Raw genomic sequence first — 25,136 nt, forward strand, 5'->3', positions numbered from 1 at the left:
TTTCAATTATAATTTCAAAAACAAAGCAATAAGATTTGAAAGATTATTTAAAATTATCACTGAATCTCTGTGGGTGTCACATACTAACTTTAACTTAAGAATTCAAGGTAGGCATTAAAACTGTATAAACATGGTCATTTCTTTTTACAGTCCACATATGTTGGCTTAGTTTAGATTGTGAAAATAAATAAATTTATATTGATTTCAAAGTCCATAGATTGACAATGATACAATTTGTGTAGTTAAATATGGCATCTGAACATTGTTCAGTACAATAAAATGTTAGGATAATGAATATTCTGATTGTGAGTAACAATGTGAAGAAACAGCTGGGAAACAGAAAACTTATAGATAAAGAAGAGTTTGATAGAGAAAGGAGTTGAACAATAAGAAAGTTAGTTGATGGAAGGGGAGATAATAGTGAACAGAGAGAAAGGGTGGGGACAGTAAGGTCAACCATACAAAGCAGAATCATACTAGACACAGATTTCCACCCGATCTACATAAGTCAGGAAACAAGATAAGGGTACTTTTATGGAAAACACACTGGAAGTATGCAGTCAATATTTTGACTAGTTTCAACCAATTGGCTGGAGAAACGATAGCAATGCTGAGGTATGGAGTGTGAGTTGTGTTGACGAGTATCAACAGCCTTGTAGTACAGATCCCAGTTTTTTGTGTGTTTTTTTCTTTTAAGGCTTGCAGCTGTTGGGAAGTGTGAGTGTGCAACATGGTGACAAATGGGTTCATAAAATGCACTTCTCAACACTGATCTCAGACTTTACAAAGCTCTGCATGAATACCTGAACAGCTGTTGGATAACCTTGGCAACTGAGTGTAACTTACAGACATATTTATTGCTTTCCATGGATTTCTATCTAACATGGCAAGTTAGTAGCATTGTTAGAGAGTCGGACAAAAGCTTTGCCGTATTTGTTCTGGCTCTTTCATTCTGAGTTAAATCCGACCAAGATCAACTCTACCTTTCATTCTTCTGAGGTTGATAAAATAAAGTACTTGTCAAGTACTAGAGTTCATGGTATCAACTAACCCCTTACCTCTCAAAATTGCTGGCCTTGTACTTAAATTAAAAACTATTATCTTTTATAGGTGTCTGAAATATTTAAATAGATAATGATATTTTATACAAATCATTAAAATTCTATTGTTATTGTTTAAAATTAAGACCACTTAGAACTGATTCCTAAAATACAGCACTCGCAATCATTGAAACACACTGTATTGTAAGTCAACACAGCATACATAGTCAGCAATTGTAACTTACAATTAAATAATGGTTTTAAAAATATGATCAAAAAGTGTATGAATGTCCTGAATTTGAAGGTCCAACCAACTGACAAATGAATGTTAAAATCACGCTCCTCTTATACAGAGGTGATTAAATGAAATATTCCAAAGAATATCATAATCAAAATGGTGGTCCTAGTGAGTAAAATAACAGTAAAAATAAGATAATAAAAATATAACCAAGAAAGCAAATTAAATCAATTAAACAAAGAAAACTTTTAAAAATATAACAATGCATACACCAACTGTTTTGTAATGTACTGATGAGCTTTTGTTTCAATAGTTTTTTTCTGTTTTGGGTTAGTTTATTTTTTAAATAAATCTATATTATTGCTGAAAGATGTTAGTTTTAGAATAAAAATGACTGGAATGTGAAAAATTACAATGTTAACCATTTTCTGAACCAATGTTTCAAATTTGCAGAATTGATTATATGAACTCTAAATTTACCTATTAGAGGTTTTTGTCTTTTGGGAAAGTGTAAAGAATAATAACTACCTTTAGTTCCTAAAAAGCTAAATGTAAAGGAAAAGTTAGCTAACATTCCCAAGAATCTAAATTGTAATGATGTGAAGAAAGCATCTGTTTTATGACTTCACCATTGTCAATCCTATACTGAATATGATGGCAAACATTTGTAACAATATTTATGATATTCTGTAATGGCTTTTCAAATACATGTCTCTCCTGCCCCCTAAGGAATCCCACAACTCATTTATAGCCCCTTTTTATGGAGGATATAAAAATAATTGAGATCCAGGCTAAACTAGTAGTGTTCTGTAGTATTCAGTCAATAGGACATAAACAGTTAAATACAACTTAATCCTAACATACTAAAAAAAATAGTTACAAGTATAGCCTGAAACTTATTTAATTCTTCCTCTTCTTCCAATACCTATGAGATAAAAATAAATTAAAAAACCAACTAGTTCAACATAAAATTGGTAAATAAACTCTGTGGTTGTCTGTTTAGTCCCTGCACACACACACACACACATTTTCAAGTTGAGAAATTCAACACCTCACATACACAATACATGTATCTTTAGCTGTAAATGTAACATGCTGAATTTATTAGTTTCAAACATAAATATGCTCTACTGCTTCCATATTGAGTACTCTTTTGTTTGCGCAAGCTAAGGACAGCTATAACAACTACTGCCATTACAAACATAAATCTGAACAAGAAGGCTGAGAAAGAGAGAGAGAGGAACAGAAAGTGGGTGAGAGAGAGAGAGAAAGACAGACAGACAGGCAGACAGAGTATGAAGCAGAGATGAAATGCTGTTCAGTCTAATGACATTCATATTCACCACTTCACAGTAAAACAAACAAAAACTCATGACCAGAACACATAGGAAATAACAGCAAGGTCAAGTGATAAAAAACAATAGTGAAAATATATCAGGGTATATTATATATAGATGTGAACTAAAGAACTCAAGACAACTTATAAAAAAACCAATCCTCATTATTCAACAATGACAGTTAAAAATGTTAACCTACACACACACATACGTACATACATACTCAGATAATTGCTATTCCTTACCATTATACCTTCTGTTACAACACCCAGCATCACTATCATCGCATTGGAGTTAATCAACTTTATTTCTCTGCTTTGAACTGATATCAGATGCAAAAGAGAAAAAATATTTAAACAAGCAAGAAAATATCAAATTCGCTCAAGTGGATAAAAGAGCACGAATCTATGTGTGCGTGCATTTCAAGAATCATATTTTTAAGTTTGTTTAACAAAGCACGCCCTTATGTACACACACTGACACATCCAGACACGTACACATTAAGCTAGATACATATACTTACTAATAAGTAACCCCACTTCTATCAGATTGCCTTCATTTGATAGCATTTCACAGGTTTATCTGAGCAAGGCTGATTAATTCCAGGAAGCTGGTTCACTGAAGCATCCAGAATAAGGGTAGGCTAGGAGTGGGCATAGAAAATACTTATGGTTCTACTCTAGGCTTTCTAGACACTTCTTCTTAACTTCACTGAAATTTTAGTGTAAAAGTTCTTCGAAACCAAAGAATCTCAAAATATTCAGAATTCATTTGGATATTTACAGTCACTCACCAACAAGAACAACATAAAAAAGGTGGTGGGTAAGTGCACAGTCTGTTCTCTAGCAATGGGAGCAAAAGCAGTTAACAAAATAGCTAACTAAAAGCTTTTCACATATTACAAAGCAGAACAGAGTTGAAGCATAAGATGTGCATGGTGAAAGATGGAGAATAGGAATGATTGTAACAACAGAAATAAACAAAACATGAAATAAACAGAAATAAACAAAACATGAAATAAAGACAGAAGAGATTTTGTTTACTTTTTAGCGACTAACAAAAGTTTAAGGTTGACTGAAGGAAGTTAGTCGAACTTTGTTGTGTGTGTATGAGAGAGAGAGTGTGTGTGTGAGAGAGAGAGTGTGTGTGTGAGAGAGAGTGTGTGTGTGTGTGAGAGAGAGAGAGTGTGTGTGTGTGAGAGAGAGAGTGTGTGTGTGTGAGAGAGAGAGTGTGTGTGTGTGAGATAGAGAGTGTGTGTGTGTGAGAGAGAGTGTGTGTGTGAGAGAGAGTGTGTGTGTGTGTGTGAGAGAGAGAGTGTGTGTGTGAGAGAGAGAGTGTGTGTGTGAGAGAGAGAGTGTGAGAGAGAGAGAGAGAGAGAGAGAAAGAGAGAGAGAGAGAGAGAGAGAGAGAGAGAGAGAGAGAATGTGTGCATTTTTATAAAATACCAAGTCTGGTTTTTATCAAAAGATTAAGTTGGAAGTTTTTGAAAAAGATCATCACCAACACCACTAACACAAACTGCTGACATGCCCAACTACTAAGTAAAATTACCCACTAACCTGGCCGTAAATGCATCATTACCAATGCACCCGCCACCACTATCACCATCTCAAATACAGCGCTATTGCCAGCCCTATCACCACCACAATAACAACTTCCACTGCCAGGCAACTTACACAGCAAGATTGCTTTACTTATCAACCTAGGGTGTGCACTAAGTAAATAAACTTTCACATTAGTCATGTAAGTGAAGCCAACTTAACCAGTTTCACACATCAACAGATTTTTGTAGAAAGTCTTGTTTGTTTTTGTTGCTGTTGTTTTCTGAGTTACACACCAAACCTTATAATGTTCCAATGGCTCATTTACATAATAATACTGAGAAGATTACTGAAATGACAAGAGAACAATATTAAAGATTTCATAGTGGAGTATTTTTAGAACTGCCAGACAGACACCACAGTCGAAGCAACTTCAAGAGTCAAGCAACATCAGTACTTCTTCCAAATATATTCAATAATCACGAGATAATAATACAGAATTCTACTCCTCACATTTGGCTCCTTGATACAAACCAGGAAATAATAATGAAAAGAAAAAGACTTGTAAAAGTGAAAGTATGGAGGAGGAGGAGAATGGATGGATGGATGACAGTTGGATCAATGGATAAAAGAACAGCAACGAGAGGCAGCTGGAGTAGTGGCTATAAGAGGAGTAACAGTGAAGTGGTAACTCAGCTGGTATATATATATATATATATATATATATATATATATATATATATATGCCCTAACTCTTCGAAACGCCTGTGTTAGAATGGTGGCAGCTGATGAAGGAAAATGTTCTCTATGTGGCCTGTATGTTTTCTGTACTCTGGTTATTATTATTTTTTTGTCTATGTTTTGTTTGCAACGTCCTGTACCCAGATATGCACCTATATATTCAGGTAGATGTAGGTATGCACATACTTGTAAGTATATATGTATATATTCATTTATTATTTATATATATATATATATATATATATATATATATATATATATATATATATATATATATATATATATATATATACACACACACACATTTAGAATTTGATGAGTCTCATAATTAAAATAAATGAGCAAATAAAACAAAATAACAAATATTAGAGAAGCAAATTAAAACAACTGAATAATAGAGATGAAATAAGAAATAAACAAGGGATACTTTCATAATTCTTTACTACACTGCACTACAGAACATATCTATAGGTTCTTGTAGCCAACACTGTGTTGTATTACAAGGATTGTAAGTAATTTTTCTGAACAATGTGTGCAGATGAAATGTTTACAATCATTGTAACACATATTATGTGGAAGTGTGTGGCTTAATGATTAGGGTGTTGGACTCATGATCATAAAATTGTAGTTTCGATTCCTAGACCAGGTGGTGCATTGTGTTCTTGAGCAAAACACTTCATGTTGCTCCAGTTCACTCAGCTGGCAAAAATGAGTAATCCTGCAATGGACCAGTGTTATGTCCAAGAAAGTAAATATACACCATGGAAACCAGAAAACCAACCTGCGAGTCTATATGAATTGGGAAGGATTTTAATCTTTCTATCCCTAATACATTTTATTGGCTAAAAATACTGGTAGAAATTTTCTATAACACATAGTAGCAACCAAATGAAACACAGTTAAAACACAAGGAATTTAATGTTCAATCTCATTCAACCTTAATAGTCAAACTCGCTGCCAAGAAAGTCATTAATATGCAAATTGGTCTACCCAGTTTCATTTAACTTTTAATATTATTGGGTTTATAAGGTGACAAGCTGGCAGAACCATTAGCACACTGGGAAAAATGCTTAGCAGCATTTTGTCTGTCCTTCTGTGCTGAGTTCAAATTCCACTGAGGTCAACAAAATGAGTACCAGTTGAGCACTAGTAATCGACTTACCTGCTGTCCCCAATTTGTTGGCCTTCTACCAGAACTTGAAACCAATATTAATGGGTGTATAAGCAATGTGTTTATGGATGGTTAGACAAGGCATACAGCTGCTAATGATTGACTCAAAAAGAATTGAAACATTCCCTCTTCTTTCTGTCCGCACAACATACTATACAGACAAATTATTTACAACAATCGTAACAGTGTTGGCTAAAAAACAAAACCTATAGATACATTCTATAGTACATTATAGAAACAATACAAAACACTGCTAGAAAAATCAGTAATTTAATATTGGAGAATAGTGAGAAAAAAAAAACAGAGGAGAAAATACAATTCCAGTTATAAAATCTACACGATTGCTGAATGCACGTACTTAAAGTAAAGCTTTATACTATGAAGCTGGTAACTATTGGGACTATGATGTAACAAGGGATTTCACTCCCAAAATTAATGTCAGTGGACAGGGTAATTCAATAACTAGAATTCTTACTTTTAAATTATTAAAACTACACTAGTAATACCCATGGAAATGTGATAGTTATTTAACACTTGTAGGATGGATAGTAGTTCATAAAGAACTACAAAATACATAATTTCTTTTGAAAACAAATGACTTTTGAGGAGATGCAGAAATTCGTATATGTTGTAATGAAAGTGCAGTCTTGGGAGAGGGTATCTTTAAAAGTTATATTCTTTGTTAAACACTTGTTTTTTTTTTTGTTGTTTTTTTACTTCTCACAATGGATTGTGATGTCCTTACAAGGTGAGAGTTAATAAGGACTTCAGCAATGAATTCAGTGCATAAAGAGGAGTTCATCCAGATTCAGTCCTCAACCCACAGGCACGCACACACACACACACACACACACAAATGCAATTGGGTATCTCTCCAAAAATGTCTTTGTCAAGCCTACATCTCTTACCTCCCTTGCCTCTTTTGATGCCTACTCACTTTCTATCACTCGTCTCTCTCTGTCACACAAGTCACATATCCCCATTACTTTTCTCCCTATCATACTCATCTCTCTTTCACTCATCATTCACTTACTCTTACCACAATTCACCTTTATTATCATTCATCTCTCTCTCTCTCTCCTCTTCCTCTACCATCCTCTCCAATCACTGCATTTCTACCATTGTACCCTGCCAACTTTCACCCACTCATCTTGATTCTTCTATCACTAATCTCTCTCCTATCCAGATACACAGCATTCACTGAATGAATCTATTATCGTATAATGTGAACTCTTCACTCTTAGGGGATACAAAGCAATGTCACTTGTGCTAGCACCATGATACAAAGTCACTCAGTGCAGACTGTAAAATTGTTGGCAAACAAGCAGTGACAAAATGTCAAGAGGACCATTTAGTCTTGTCAGGTACATGTCAACCATTCCAATGAAGGAGCCATGAAAAAATGCATCCAGTACATTCTATGAAATTGTTGGTAATAGGAAGGGCATCCAACCACAGATATCAAGCAAAAAATGAAATGTATTAGTAAGATATGGTCCTCCAATTTGTCTAAGAGGGCAATAACTATGAATAAGAACTGATTTGGTCCATGACTTGTTCAACTCAGGCTAACATGGACATAAACTGATGATATATTAGACACATATAGGTTTATTTCTAACAAAAAATTAAAATAGAAATAAACAGAACATACACACACATGTGCAGACACACATACAAGAAAAATACAAACTACACACACACACACACTAGTATCAATACCCAACACTGCCCAAGTGCCAAATGTGTAGAAGATTATCAAAGCCTCTCATGAGTTTTTTTTTATTAACCCAGGGCTATAACAGAAGACACTTGCCCAAGGTGTCATACAGTGGGGCTGAACCCAAAATCAAATGGTTTTAAAGTGAACTTTTCAAGCACACAACCAAATAGGAATATGATGACAAAGGACTGAGATATCTGGCACCTTGCTGTACACAGGAAGGCCCATCCACCACACCAGAATGCATAGATATATGTGTGTGTGTGTGTATGTATACACACACACACACACACACACACACACACATATATATATACACACATAGATATATGTGTGTGTGTATATATATGTATATATATATATATATATATATATATATATATATACATATATATATCTATGTGTGTATATATATATGTGTGTGTGTGTGTGTGTGTGTATACATATATGTACGTATCGAAGGGCTTTAGCAAAAACCAAAGTCTTAGCAAGTAGGAAGGCTTACAAATCAAAACCCCTTCAAGTAGATGGCTCGCTCAATCTGTAGAAAAGGCATGCGTAGAAACTCCATACAAGATACCTGGTATAAGCTATGAGCACATAAAAGGTGCAGCAATATCAAAGGAAGGTTAAATGGGAAGATAGTTTTTGCGTGTGGCAAATGCTCAGGGGCAATAAACAGTGAAGATGTACAGAAAACAGATTCCATCACATGCCAGGGGGAAAAACTAGTAGTAGTTAATAGCTTCCGCTACCTAGGTGACCAAGTTTGTAGTGGGGATGGTTGCTCTGGGAGTGAAGTGGCTAGAATAAGAATAACCTGGGCAAAATTCAGAGAGCTCCTACCGCTGCTAGAAACTAAAGGCCTCTCACTCAAGATGAAAGGTAGATTGTATGATGCATGTGCGCAAACTGCCAAGCTACACAGCAGTGAAACATGGGCCATGACTGCTGAGGACATGCGTAGGCTTGAAAGAAATAAAGCTGGTATGATCCGCTGGATGTGTAATGTCAGTGTGCATACAAGGGACAGTGTAAGCACCATGAGAAACAAGTTGGACATAAGAAGCATTAAATGTGGTGTGCAAAGGAGATGACTGCGCTGGTATGGTCATGTGTTATGTATGTATGAGGACAACTGTGCGAGGAAGTACCACTCACTAACTGCAGAAGGAACCTGTGGGAAGAGGTAGATGAGATGGTGAAGCATGACCTTCGAACATTGGGCCTCACAGAGGCAATGACAGGAGACCAAGACCTTTGGAAATATGCTGTGATTGAGAAAACCCAGCAACTAAAGTGAGATCACAGCCATGGCCGATGCCAGTGTTGCATACCCTTGATGCATTGGGTGATATGATATGCTTGGGAAGATCTGTTGAGTCAAGTGAAACCAAAATCACAGCTGTGGCCAGTGCCCCCTAACTGGCCCCTGTTCCGGTGGCACGTAAAAAGCATCATCCGAACGTGGTCAATGCCAGTGTCCTCTGACTGGCTCCCTGTGCTGGTGGCACATAAAAAGTACCATCCGAATGTGGTTGATGCCAAGTCCGCCTCACTGGCTCCCATGCTGGTGGCATGTAAAAAGGACTATCTGAATGTGGCTGATGCCAGAACCACCTGACTGGTCCCCATGCTGGTGGCATGTAAGAAGCACCCACTACACGCTCAGAGCTGTAGAAACACTGCCAGATTAGATAGGAGCCTGGTGCAGCCGCTGGCTCTTCAGACCTCAGTCAAACCATCCAACCCATGCCAGCATGGAAACAGACATTAAATGATGGTGCTGATATGTATATACACACACACACGCACACACATATAATGCAAGTTTCTTGAAGGTAATTCGAATGAGACTGTAAACATGTCATGTCTTTGAGAGTAGTATGGAAATGAAAATGGAAACAGCAGTAGAAGAGAAGCAGTCTATAGTAAATTCATTTGGTGTGCATACATGCAGAGCAAATTTAATGCAAACTAGTTGAATAGACTTGAAACAAACTGATGTAAGCTAAAACATCTTTATTGCAATCTGCATTGTTGTCTCAGTAGAGCAATAAAAATGTTCGTATGATACTAATGGAGAAAGGAAAACTTGACAAGCAGGAACTAAATCAACCACCAAAGCTATTGAGCAAACCTATCATACATGGATGAGTTGCTTTCAAAAACTGAAGTTCTGACTATGCATGAATGCACACAAACACACACATAAATATATACGTACAGACACCAAAGAATAATAATATAAAACAAACACATATAACCTCACTTATATGTTGACTGAAGTAGAAAGCCAATGATACAGACAAAATGTTAGTGGCTTGGCAAGCAAATAACTAAATTAGAATAAAATGAAATATGTATATAGAAACCAGTCAAAGGTGAGAACAAGAGAATTGAAGCTGGTATGTTTGTGTGATAAAGAAATTTTATGAAAACTGAGGTTATAGAATACTATAAAACACTAACTTGTCAAGTAATTTATTTCACTCAAAACTAAAGATACCATCATTAAATAACAATAGCTCAAACTGCTCGACCGAATTACTATGGCTAAAACAAACTACGGTCATTGATGTTGCTGCTGCAGCTGTTGATGTTGTTGTCGTCATTGCCATTGCTTTTGTTATTCAGTCAATCATCTTCCAACTAAGGAATGAGAAAACTTTGTTTATGAGGGAAATGGTTCAAATTTAAGTTTAAATTGATACACATACACATACTCAGGTACATATAGAGGGTATGAATGGAAAAAGTCATTGTAAACTGATTGTGATTGTTAATGAGCTTCAGCCAGAGAGCTTAATGCGTATCTAAATTAACTCAGTAACTGTACAAATTATGAGTCATTTAACAGGTTTACAATCACATCCGAAACAAAATAACAACAACAATAAAATAATAATAATAATAATACTAATAATACTAATTATTATTATTATTATTATTATTATTATTATTAAGGCGGCAAACTGGCAGAATTGTCAGCACACTGGGCAAAATGCTTAGCAGTATGTCATCTGTCTTCACATTCTGAGTTCAAATTCCACCGTGGTCAACTTTGCTAGGGTTGATAAAATAAGTATCAGTTGAGTACTAGGGTCAATATAATCGACTATCCCTTCCACTAAAATTTCAGGCCTTGTGCCTGTAGTAGAAAGGATTATTATTATTATTATTATTATTATTATTATTATTATTATTATTATTTTCAAATTCCACCGAGGTCAACTTCACTTTTCATCATTTCAGGGTCAATAGAAAGATCTGGGGATCAATGTAATTGATTTAACCCTTTCCCCCAAATTGCTGGCCTTGTGCCATAATTTGAAACCATTATTATTATTATTATTATTATTATTATTATTATTATTATTATTATTATCATTATTATATTGGGATATTTAGGAAGGTTCTTGTCATCTAATGTTACATGTTGTAGCTCAATGTTAGGAATTTCCTTTTTTCTTTCCCAACAGTTTAATCTGTTATGTGCACATGAAACAACAACAATAATACACCAGTATTACAAGATTGTATGTTTTATTTTAGTTCATGCCAGCTATAAATAACCTATTATATAGTATGTTGTTTAGGTAAATTGGTTTATATAAATTCACATTGTGACTATGCATTATCATGCTTTGAAAACAAGTTTAAGTCATACAAGAATGAATCAGTAACAATAAACACTATAGCTATTCAGTACATTATGCCTACTCATATGTAAAAATCCAGATGACCTTTTATACATGTATGTAGTACATCTTTACAACTGTTGGTTTACAGAGGTCATAAAAGAAGTCACGGTGGCCTAATGGATAATGTCTTTATTAGTGAATTGTTTCATAGTTCATAAATTGCTTACTCACACACATTTTGCGCTGTATCTTTAGTCAAGGCATCAAGATTGTTATGCTTCACTCTAATAAACAACAAACTATGCTCCAAGAGGGTGTCACAGTGACAGGCCCATTGCCAGACTTTGGTGCCCTGGGGTTGCTTCAGAATATTCTGGGAGGGCACTAATTTGTGTTGCAGGAAGATTTTTGCAAACTGTATTTTCTAAATCTGCGGTTGCACCATTGAACAGTGAGGGGGCAATACTGTCTCTTAGTGTCAGGCATGTTAATCGGACTTAAAGAAATGTATTGCAGGAATGTTTTTGCAAGCTGTATTTTCTAAATCTGAGGGTGCAACAATAAATAGTGTGGAGGCAGTGCTGTCCAGTGCTCCCCGCAGCAACAGGCATGAATAGTGGCACATCTAAAACTTAAATTTTTTTTTTTAAGCTATGGAATTTTGTCAAAGCTGTTTAACCCTTGGCTCTCCAGTAAAAACCCTAAAGTAAAAATCTGGAAGTGGTGCTCAAGATATGTAAGAAAGTTTGGTGGACAGATTGACCTAGAATAATTATCTCTGATTTATATTTCAAACTGATTTGTGAACTACAAGACTGCACCAAAATATGAACAACTTACATCATTATTGTGTTTTTAGCCAACCATTTAACATTAAGATTATTCTGTCAAACATAATGCTTAGTCACACTGCTTCAAAGTAATCATGCATTCTCTCGTAGTTTCAAGATTTCAATGATGTGAAACGACATTCTAGGGTCAGTGTGAGAGGCTGGATCTGGCCAGTTTGAACATAAAATGTGTAGAATATTTGGGCATGAGATGGCTGGTTTAAATGCAATAGGTTTAAATAAAAATCAGTCCACTTTCAGGATTAAAAACAACAAAATAGTTATAGCTGATACAAATTCAGAAAGCTAGTTTGGAAAACTCTAAAAAGAAACTGTTTCAAACTGTCAAGAGTGATTTTAAGAGAGCTCCTATATGACTCTGCTTACATTTTTATTGATGCTGTAACCATGACTCTCGGTTAAAGCATTAAGTTTAAGGAGTAGTAACTTTATAAATAGTTAACAAGTCTGGAATATAAATTAAACTGGGTCACAAAAAGCCCTATAACAATTAGCATTGTCTGCACTTTACATATGTATATTTATATTTCTAACTACTTAGTGGTATTGGCTTTGAATTTAATATTCCATAAAACTGGACACTATAACTCAAGATTTTCAAACGAGTGGAAAGCAGACATGTACAATAATAAAATTATAGGTAAAGATAAATCTTATAACTAAACAAGCTTAGTAAAAGAGCCCCATAAGGCAAACAATCATTTTATTTCACACAGGATAAGATACAAATTATTATTATTGATTTTTTTGCAATGGGTTTTATAGTTCTAAAAATCTTTGTTCTTCAGTTGCCATTATACTGACATAGGCAAGATGGGTCAGCAAATCTCAACTATCAGTAGAACAGTAAAAATCAATATTTCACAGCTGGATATACTTTTGTAAGCATTTAACCATGAAACAACAGAGATATGTATGGTTTTATCAATCTGGCTCAGAGAAGTTGAACTTAATCCTACAACAGCATTTGAAATCATAACATTTAGTTCTGTAGTTCAGCATTTTAATTACTCTTGTCTTTACATAATATTTTAAAACAAACATAAAGGAATGCATAAAGAATGAGCAACATGTGATGTTACATGATGTGACATAACACATAACCGACCAAGCTATCAGACGTTATTACACATCGCTGATCACAATGCACTTTTGCATTGTTTTAGCCTTCAAATGATGCCACCTTACGGGCTAGGTGAGCAGGCCAACATTCCCGCCAATCGAAGGTGGGCTGGAGCAATGTGAAATGAAGTGTTTTGTTCAACAACACAACATGCTACCCAGTCAAAGAATCAAACCCACGATCTAGTGATCATGAGTGCAACAGCCTAACCACTAGGCCATGCACCTTCAAGAGCTCACTCAATGGAGAAGGGATCAGGCCATTGCTGAGTGGTAGTTCATTATCTGGTTCGAATTGTGCGGTGCATGTCAAGTGCCTCGACAGGTGCTGACACAGCCAACGCGGGACCTAAGTTTCACAAACCACACTTTATGTTAACTCTATATAACCTGTTACCTTTACCTTTGATTATTACAATTACCTTATACTAATTTCATAAAGCCAGCCTTATATTCTCATCAAGTAGCAAATCATTTATTTCACACAAGTCCTTAATAATGTAGCTTAGATTTAGCTAGTAGTAACGAATGTGGACACTTAACATGCAACTAATGTAACCTGCAGATTGTTGCTGTCATTGTTGAATAACTTCTGTCTCCTATGTCCTGGCACAATGATATGCCCCACGTGTTTATCATTCCAGGAATGCTAAGTATTATTATGATCTGAGACCACAATATATATATATATAATCTGTGACACAGTGTTTAGATGTGTGTGTTAATGCAGAAGCAGTTTGTTGCTGAAAATATTCTGATGGCAATTTCAGAGTAGGCAAGTAAAAGCGTATTTTGTCATCATTTAGTAGCCTCAATTCCTCAATGTTTTTTTACAGGGGGGTTGCTACCCGTTATTTAAAGTGTTAAGTGCTGTCCTAGTGTTTTCCAGTGAGTAAAGAAATAGGAAAGAAATAAAAGCCACTTAATAACATGATTATGCAGTCAGATGCTTGCTTCCTAACCACATGGTTCCAGGTTCAATCCCACTGCATAGCACCAAAGTTAACTGTCTTCTACTATAGCCTCAGGCCAAACCAAAGCCTCATGAATGAATTTGGTAGGTAGAAACTGAAAGAAGCCTGCCATATGTGTGTATGCATGTCTTTGTACTTATGTTTGTCCCCCTTCCACCGCTAATCAACCTGTGTTGGTTTGTTTACATTCCTGTAACTTAGAAGTTCAGCAAAAAGTGTCCAATAGAAAAAGTAACAGGCTTAAAAAGTATAAGTACTAGGATCGATTTGTTTGACTAAAACCTTCAAGGTGGTGATCCCAGCATGGCTGCAGTTCAATGACTGAAACAAGCAAAAGATAAAAAGACATCCAATATCTTGGTGTAAGCAAACACTAATGCTGAACTGAAGAATTTGATATGAAATAAACTGTAAAGAAAATTAACAGCTTCATGATTCACAACAAGAATGTGCAGGCTACAGTATTAAATTCAATCAATAAACTAAAAAAATCATAAAATTATAGTAATCATTATCTATGGTTACATCAACTAAAAAGTAGCACTTTTTTTTTTTTTATAAATATCTAAGTTACTAATAAGCTACCAAAAGTTTTGATAGAAACTGTAGCTTATTCTGGAAGCAGACAAGATATCCTTATATTATATGAGGGTGTTATAGTCATGTGGCCTCTAATCCATGTATGTCATGTGCAGCTGTTGCTACCTATGTAAAGCTTGAGGCTGTTTATGCATTCAATAAACTACACCATAAGTAAACAACTGAAGCATTTGTAAGCATTTCCAATCAGGCCATTTTCCAGTATACCTTATTCTGTTAAAATCAGAAGTCCAGTGCTTTTGGACAGGTAAATTTTTTGAGCAGGTCCTAAATGGGTTAAATTTTCCTTTTATCTTTTTTTTACTTTAGTCATTAGATTGTAGCCATGCAGGGACACTGCCTTGAAGAATTTTTAGTTGAATTAATCAACCCCAGTGCCGATTATTGTTTTTTAACTCCGGAGTTTATTCTATCAGTCTCTTTTGCTGAACTGTTAAGTTATAGGGACATAAACACATTAATACCAGTTGTCAAGCTGTGGTGGGAGACAAACACAGACACAAAGACACAAACACACACACACAGGCGTGTGTGTGCACAGGTACACAACAGGCCTCTTTCAGTTTCCATCAACCAAATCTATCACAAGGCTTTGGTTGGCCCAAAGCTATATTAGAAGACACTTTCCCAAGGTGGTCTGCAGTAGAACTGAACCCAGAACCATGCGGCTGGGAAGCAAACTACTTACCACACAGCCATGCCTACCCCTAAAACTGTGTAGTTACATATCATCAAGTAACTATAGTGATGAATTTTTTTTCAATGGGATGTGTATTATTGAGATAGTGTAAAGAATGGTCACTAAATATGATATAGACAGGTGACACAGAAGCAATATGAAGAGCTGAACATCATTATACTAACACAGACAGTTCCACAAATAATGGTAAGCATCAGTAAAAACAGAAATGAAAGAACTGCTTCATTACAATGATGAGACAATTATGTTCCTTTTTTCATCAATATAACCTGCAACTCATGTTGTTTTACAGTCAGTCAGTCAGTACTTTGCAAACACTTCTTCAAGACAAAGTGTTTTCTTATAATACCAATAAAACATTTTAATATCTAAAGTGTTAAGACAGAGTAAGATAGTGCTTGAATCATGACAGTATGTTACAAGTAGGAGGCCTCTTTATAAGTCATCATCATCATCATTGTTTTAACATCCACTTTTCCATGCTTGCATGGGCCAGATGCAATTTGTTGGGGAGGATTTTCTATGGGTCGGATGCTCTTCCTGCTGCCAACCCTCATCTGTTACCAGGGTAATATTTTTCCATGACCAGACATGTTTTACATGGAAGACTGAAAATGAAGGACACCACTTACATGAAAGTGACACTCGTTTACAACTATCATAGGTCAAAGCAAGGAGAAAGTAACACACACACACACACACACACATACATAACAGGCTTCTTTCAGTTTCTGTTAACCAAATCCACTTGCAAGGCTTTTGTTGGTCTGGGGCTGTAGTAGAAGATAACTGCCCAAGATGTCACGCATTGGGACTGAAGCCAGAACCATGTGGTCGGGAAGCAAAATTCTTACCACACAGCCACGCTTGCACCTATAATTATTTGAGACTATGATTTATGAAATGTCAACTAGATATTTCTTGACATCTAGATAAGGAGCTTCCTTACCAGGATCAGTAAAGCCTTTCAAGCATTAATAAATACCAGCTATATTCTGGGGTCTTTTGAGTATTTCCTTAAAGAGATTGTTTTGTGGCAAAGAAAGACATTTTCGTTTTAGTCGAGAATTTTTACATGAGGTTTCACTGAGGCTCTTTGGCTATCATTATAGATTAGATCTGTTAGTTATCAAGGAAAGATACTTGCAGGAATGCTGACGTAAGCCAATGGCCTCTGTTATCATTGTCAACTACAACTTATTCTATCAATTTGGTTCTTGATTCTGACACTTCACATGATTGAATATTAGGGATCACAACGAAAACCAAATCAAATGCATCACTGATACAATATATCCTCAACAATTCTATTCAAAATAAGAAGAAGCTTGTTCCACTGTGTGCATATATCCCATATCAAATTACAAGTTTAGACTTAACAGTGCTCTCAAAGCAAGCATAGGATAAAGCCTGGAGTGCTGAGATGAATGAATAGCTAAAATCTACTGGTGGGTGTAGCTGTACACCACCACAACGCCAGTTGCTGAAATATCAAAGGTTTTGAGAGAAACTGTTGTGTAGACAGAGAGAAAAGACCAAAGTTCTAGTGCTGGATCAAATATCTGAATTATAGTCTTCAATAGCATGTAGACTTTATATTTCATCATGAAAGTATTAAAGTCATGTCAATTAGCATCTCACACATTTATAAACTGTGCATTTGTTTATGAAAAAGGAAAAACCTAAACCAATGAAAACTAGGATTGTTTAATATAGTGTTTCAAACTAATGGCTCTCTCCTTTGGCAGTTTGTAGGTTAAGGTCAAGTGTTAGTGACTCGGTGGAAAATTAACTTACTTAATGTAATGCACACACAGATATATATATATATATATATATATATATATATATATATGCAGATGTATGTGTGTGTGTGTGTGTGTGTGTGTGTGTATATATATATATATATATATATATATATATATATATATATATATATATATATATGCAGATTAGCAACTTTTGATGCTATTTACTGGAGTTGTGTAGTGCCAGTCTATCTTATCGGAATTTCTAATTGAATATCATGCAAAATGCATTGCCTATGCTGAATAATAAACTTTATTCATTGACCATCATCTACTTTGTGTTATCTATACAAACCATGTTCATGCTCTGAACCTAACTAACTGTCTATACCATGATCATTTTGATTCTCACTACTTTACTAGAAACATATATGATATTGTATTTCTTAAGAAAAGATAACAGCTCAAAGTTTTGATTCAAGGCCAGCAAACATTAAGAATGAGTGAGATTTTTCTGGTAGTGGTAGAGATAGAGGTCTTTAATGAAAATGACAATGCTGGCCTTGGATTTGTGTCAACCCAAAGATACAGTCATCCCTCCACCCATCTTTTCCACTGTTCTTGGGAGGGTCACAGGAGTAGAGTCTTCAGGCATTTCTTCCATATGGTCCTATCAGAAGCAACTGCCATTACACTTTCCAGCTGAATCCCAAGCATGACCAACTGAAACTAGTGATATTATCCAACCATCCTGTTCTTGGTCTCTCCCAAGATTTCCTGCAGGTTGGCTCAACTTGAAGAATCCGTCTTGTGATTCTTTCCTACGACATTTTAATCACATGTCTGCATAGTATCAGAGCTATGACCTCTCAATGTGGAGAGGTTGTGACTTGACCTGGAGAGATTCCCTGACCTCTGAGTTATGTAACCTGTTGAGTAACATTGCTCCAGAAACCTTCAGAGGAACCCCATTTTGGTCAGTTGTATTCACAACTGCACTCTTTCAGTCATTATCCAGCATTTAAAACTAGAGACCTAAGATACAGCATGTGATATTATCAAAAGCCATGCTTGTGTGTAGATAACATGGAAATCAAGCACTCAATAACAATATTTTGAAAAATCTTTGTAATGATAGTAAACAAGTATGCAAGACTAGAGTAAAATAAGTCCAAAAAGCAGCAATTTCAAATCTACTTTTCTAACTCTGATTCTATAAGGCTTTGACATTCCTGTACAGTTCTACAATAACAGAGAACCAATTGTAGACATGCTTTTGACTATTCAACTATTCAGTTTCAAAGACAATTCATAGCCAAAGATTATGTCAGCATATAAGATTTGTTCAAACAATAAAAACTATTGTTACAGATTATTAAATTATTAGGAAACGTTGGCAGAAACAGAAGAGTGGCAGATTGAATGTTTTGTGAGAATTTAAATATGTATCTTAATGCACTCAGTTCAAACCTTGCTAAGGTTGACTTATTCCCCATGAGTGAGAAAAACAGGTATCAGTCAATTACTGAGCGTGGATTAACTAACTGTCACCACTCCCAAAATATCTGGTCCAATGTCATTATTGAAAAACCAGACTCAACCCAACACAAATTCTCATCTACAATCAATCATTAATTTACAAAATTTGCTCATTATTCAATCTTGTATATCTTCACTGAAACGGTTGCCACACTTTCATACAGCATACATTAGACCCTCAGTTCTTTTGTTATTGTTTTATCTCCCTTTAATTCCAACTACACACTTGCTTCAGCCAGATCTATCTTCCCTCCCTGCATCTCATGTCTTGTTAAATCTAATTATAACACACACACACACATGCACAATCTCTGTGACTGCTATTAATTCGAGTTCCCATAATAGAGCAAGGCTGAAGAAATACACTTCATCTCAACAAAATTGTCAAATTCAAGTTTATCATATAGACAATTGAGAATAGACATGCAAAAGAAAAAAAAAGAAAGAAAAATGAGCAACATAGTTCCTGAAATACCAATGTTAAGACAAAACTACAATAAAAACTCAAGAGGAATGTAAACAGATTCCTGTCTACTTTGCAGCTGCAATATTACTTTGCATTTTGCTAGCAGTTATTTAGTTAAGGACTATTTAAGAGTCATGAAAAAAGACCCACATCCTCCAGTATCAGTGACTCACAATTATAGCTTGATACCCGGAAACAATAATGAATCTTCAAAGAGATTATATCTATGGAGATACAGAGATAGAAACGCAAACAATAAACAATAAGCAACTAGTTGAAGTGATGTTACAAAGTAGAAACATGTTTATGGTTTTATCCATTTATTTTTTAAAGGCAATTTTGTCAATAATTTCTGAAGTTATATTAAAAATATTAACAAAAACTGAAGCTATTTAATAAATTTAAGTTTCTCCAAATGCAAAGGTTTACTTTGAAACTTCTCAAAATTAACTTAAGAAGTTTGCTTCCCAACCGCATGGTTCTGGGTTCACTCCCACTGTGTGGCAGCTTGGGCAAGCATCTTCTATTATAGCCTTGGGTCAGCCAAAACCTTGTGAGAGGATTTGGCAGAAAGAAGCCCATTGTGTGTGTGTGTGTATACCACTGCCTCTTGACAACCTGTGTTGGTGTGTTTATGTCCCCATAGTTTAATGCTTTGGCAAAAGAGATGGATAGAATATGTACCGGGTTAAAAAGATAATGAGTACTAGAGTCAATTAGTTCACCTAAAATTCCTCAAGGTGGTGCCCCAGCATGGCCACAGTCTAATGACTGAAACAAGTAAAAGATATAAGAGTACAACACAACTGATAACTAGTGTGATACAGATGAAATGTGAAGCAAGAAGTTTAATATGATCCACACTGCAGGTGATAGGGACCATGAAGGAGTATAAAACAGTTTAATCACCGTCATAACAACACACCAGAGACTATCCATAAGTCTTTGATACTAACTTTCTGCTATAAAGCAATCTAAGTTAAAAGCTTCCATCAAAATGCCATGCTAATTTATGTTCCAGCCACTAGCTACATAATAACCAAGTTGTGATGAATTTTTCTTTATTTCCAAAATAATTGAAACAAAGACAGTGTATTTTAACGGTAGCAAAAGGATTAAACTTTATTCGGAAAGTGAGGACAAGGTAAGAGACAACGACAAGATAAAGTATCAAATGAAGAATTTTAACATTGACAGAAAGATCACTATTCAATACAATCACCGGTTATATTATATCAGTTTGTAAAACCGGAAATAATTTTCATTCTCAGAGTATAATGATATTTCACAGTAAATATATATATATTCCTAGATCTAATGGTTAAAAAAAATATGTAATCAACTGAGCAGGTCTTACATGAGAAATTAAGCTAAAGGTGAATTAATATAAATTATAACCATGATAAAACATTTGATAATATAAACACTCATGCCATAAACCTGTAGAAAAGTTTGTATGTATGTATGTATGTATGTATGTATGTATGTATGTATGTATGTATGTATATATGCACATGGATGGATGGATGGATGATGATACAAGTCCTGCAAAGCATTAACAACAATATTACAGTACATGCAGGAGTCGGTACCAAGATGGCATTTACTATTTAGATATTAGGAACTTGAAAACAACTTTGAAGTGACTTGACATTCAAGTAGCTGATACAGACCTGATGGTATGTACGATTGAGGAGAAGAAGCAGTAAGGTAGCACAAGCAAAAAGAACAGCTCTATTAACAGTGATTCAGCACTCTCTCTCTCTCTCACACACATACACACACACACACACACACACACACACACACAAACTCAATTTCTTTATTAAATTTTCAAGGTGCAAGTTATTACACTGGGCAGCCGGTTTAAAAGTGGACAGACGCAACATCAGATTGGATATTAATATGAAACAAACTGATGTGCATAGTTTCATTTCTACATTTCTTTTAACACCTGGTAATTCAGTGTCCCACATGAAGACTAAACTAACCATTTGTTAGTCAACCATGTTTGCTCCAGTGAAGCCTCTACATCAGAGGTTCTCAACTATTTTCTATTTATGGACCTCTTTGATTCTTATTTTATATCATAAATAGAAATTCTGTCAAGTATAGAAACAATAAACTGTCACATTAATACAAGTTAGAAAACTACTCACTGGTTAGAGCATCAGGTTCACAATCATGAGGTAGTGAGTTCGATTCTCGGACAAGGCTGTGTGTTGTGTCCTTGAGCAAGACACATTATTTCATGTTGTTCCAGTTCACTCAGCTGTAGAAATGAGTCGCAACACCACTGGTGCCAAACTGTATCAGCCTCTGCCTTTCCCTTGGATAACATCTGTGGCAGGGGGAGGGGAAGCTGGTATGCATCCTTGACCAGACTTGTGCATTGATGCATAACTTTCTAAGTGCAACCTTATGGTCATTCATGACCGAAAAGGGGAGAGGTCTTTACTTTTTTTTTTTAACCAGAAAAATATCACATTACAAAATACTGGAAAAGAGAATGTGATTCTTTTTTACTTTAAACACCATTTATTCTAATGAGTTGAGGCAATATCTATAGATTTCCTAGGCTTTGCTACACTGGGGTAAAACAGAGCTTGGATACTGCTTAATGCTCAGTTACAAGCTTTCGGAACTGTTATTAAAGAGAAACAAAGTGGTAGGGGTGTTCCAGATGGATGTAATTCTGAAAAGGTAGAATATTGAGTCTGAGGTATGATATGATGCACACAGTGGTGGAAGATAGCATGGAGTGAAAGGAGTTGGTTTATTTAGCTTGTTACATACAATCAACAAATTTGAAGGAGTTGAGATATTTGTGGTAGTAGTAGAGGAGCAGACAATACCTTAATGGGTGGGGTGGCTGATGAGAGTTGGTGAATAATAGTTTGTCTATTAAACAGATGGTGTTTTTCATAAACAGGATCCAGAATGTAAGAGAATGAATCAAGAGATTCATCCATGATGTAAGAAATTTACTCCAGGAAAAAGGGTGAACTTCTACAATATATTTTGTCAGTAACCAATCAGGACATAAATATTTCCAGACCATGAAAAAGAAACCCCAATCTTGGTAATTTGGGGATATTGTATTTAGGTGTCTTAAGAAGTCATGAAATTAATAATGAGCCCTTATTCTTACACAGGATAAAACTGTTTTAATTGGGTGCTATGCTTTGCAAAAACAGTTGAGTGTATAGTGCTGTAGGTAAGTTTTCTTAAAAGCTATGATGTCTATGATTTGTGCTATTGAATAACAAAGTTGTAATATCACAGTTGCAGGTTATTTTTAAGGTCTCTGTTCTTAGAGAATATGTACATCTGCCAAGAGGAATTAATGTTTCATGAAGATATCTGATTACAAAAGAGAGAGAGAAGTGTAAGTGGGGTGTCATCTACGTAAGTGTTCATGTGATTAGAGATGGCAGCGAATAGGTCATTAGTGTCAAGAAGGAAAATAATTAATGAGATTTTCAGCCCTGAGGCTGAAGACGGGTCTTTTCAACACATGCTAAGGTGGAGGCATCTGATAGAAGCTTGTGATCAAGCTTATTAGGGTTGGGTGGAGCCAAAAGACAAGAGAGTTTGCCAGCAGATTCTAATGCAAGAAACAGTCAAGGTTTTTTTTTTATTGACATCAAAGATAAACAATTTTAATCAAACCTAAGTTTACAAAAAAAAAAAGAAAAGTCCATTGCATTTTCTAAGGGATCTAACTCAATAGAAATGATGCTGGTGATCACTGAGAAATGGAAGATTCAAAATAATATAATCATTTGGAATTATTTCCATTATCTCATACATGTTGCAAGAGGAGCGCTTTAGGCTAAAACGGGCCACATTGTTAAAGGTTTCCATACCAATATATATATATATGATATATTATGTGTCTTCATGTATGTATGTATGTATGTGTAATATACACACACATATATATATACATACTTCTTTTTGTGAGTCACACTTTAGTGTTTGAATCCATTGAATTTGTTCCGCTTTATAAGATTTTCTTTCTAAATCATTCAACACAAACTGGTGTCATTCTGTTTTATTTTTTGCATTTGTCTCATACTGCTTTAATGAAATTGCTTGAAATTTTCTAAATCATCCAACAGTGTTTCAACTTTTTTACTGCAACAGTGTCTCTGTTTAGTTGTTCTGTTTGTCTTTTGTATTTGAAAGCTCGTTCTGCTTTCTTAATGCTTAACTATTGTCTGAATATTCATAAATTTTAGTGATTTGCAGTGCATTGCAACACTGATAAGAAATTTCTTTACTATTATCGTAGCCCAAACAGTTCTTTTGAGGTAAGTTACTGCCATACTATAAGAACAATGATAGTTAAGTCTGATTTGATTTTTTTCCACCAAGACCAATAAAAAATCTCTCTCTCTCTAAATTTTCAAACAAGATCTCCATTGACTTGCTGGAGTTCTGTTTAGTTTTTGTTATCAGAAGTTCATTCTGCTATCTTCGTTGTCTCATAAAGTTTTGAATGTTCATAAATTCAGATGATTCGCCCAGCATCACAACAGTCGTAAGGAATTTATGATGCTACTTTGGCATGTGGTCAACTGCAGTATCTATAGTCTATGCTTTGAAATGACTTGATCTGGGTTAGAGTTAGGAACACTTTGAAATTATAGACTGAAAATTCAGAAGGCCAAGGTGTGTTAGTGCCTTCTCATATCTGCACAAGAAATGTTGTTCTTCATGAACTGCTGCTGCAAATCATGCCTGTATAGTATTTTAAAAGTGATAAATAGAATTTTCTTATTTTCCTGTAATTTGGCCATTTTTATTTACTTCCTCATTCTCTAATAAACAACTTGCATCAAGTAACTTTTTTAACAATATCTCCATCATTATTGATGGCTCAGGTGCTCTAGTGTCAAAATAAACACCCAAGAGAGAAAAAACAAAACTAAAAGTTTGCTGATTATCACAGTCCATCTTAAGAGCACACTGTTTAAGAATTTTGGCTAGAATACCAGATACAAACATATAGTAAAAAATTTCCATATATGACAGCAATGTACATATATGGTGATTATAAACACAGGTTGCAGAATGACTAGGAAGGTGGTGTTTTATTGTGTGCACAACAAATTATCCACGAAACAGAATTCAGCAAAATGCTCAGGCTAGAGGCCGAGTTAGTGACTGTGATGGTTTTGTCAGTTTAAACATAGATGAAATTTTAGAAATAAATAGAAATAAATTTTAAGAGTTCCCCAGTGATGATAAACATAAATGACAACAGGAATTATCAAAAAATAACTAATATTTTTATCTGATTCATACTTACTTGAAAATAATAAAGAGACATCAGTTCTAATTGTATCCAAAATTAAAACAGAATTCTTGAAAAGATAAGTTTACCTGAATAAAAAAAAAAAACAAATGTAAGTTTGGAGAATTAAATATATATTAGTATTATTAGTAAACAGATATAAACAGAATTTAATGAAATGCTCGTACATCTTAAGAGATCATTTGAACAAGATTTCTAAAAAAGTAATGGAGAAAAATGCATAAGGCAGCAAAAGTAAAATCAATGTTTTCTTGTAAGAAAACCATAAAAGTTTGAAGAAAAGTATCTGCTTGATAAATTTCAGCAACCATTTACAGCACACTGATTGTTTACATGACCTAGATTGCTAGCAAGGACAGCAGATTGGCTATTTATTCT

General features: G+C 35.0%; 1 protein-coding gene across 10 annotated transcripts in view; it reads right to left on the reverse strand.

Moving 5' to 3' along the window:
* The window catches only part of LOC106867580 (uncharacterized), a 486,010-nt gene that overhangs the window by 149,808 nt on the left and 311,066 nt on the right, over window positions 1-25,136 (reverse strand). For 3 of the 10 annotated variants that reach the window (XM_089357547.1, XM_089357557.1, XM_089357543.1), the window contains exon 2: window positions 24,753-24,826. The exons of the other annotated variants lie outside the window; for them this stretch is intronic. The gene's annotated coding sequence lies outside the window, so the exon portion shown is untranslated. The remainder of the gene's footprint in view (window positions 1-24,752; window positions 24,827-25,136) is intronic. 10 annotated transcript variants of the gene reach the window in all.

This window comes from Octopus bimaculoides, chromosome 9 (assembly GCF_046866305.1).
Source record: "Octopus bimaculoides isolate indiv1 chromosome 9, ASM4686630v1, whole genome shotgun sequence".
Taxonomy (NCBI): domain Eukaryota; kingdom Metazoa; phylum Mollusca; class Cephalopoda; order Octopoda; family Octopodidae; genus Octopus; species Octopus bimaculoides.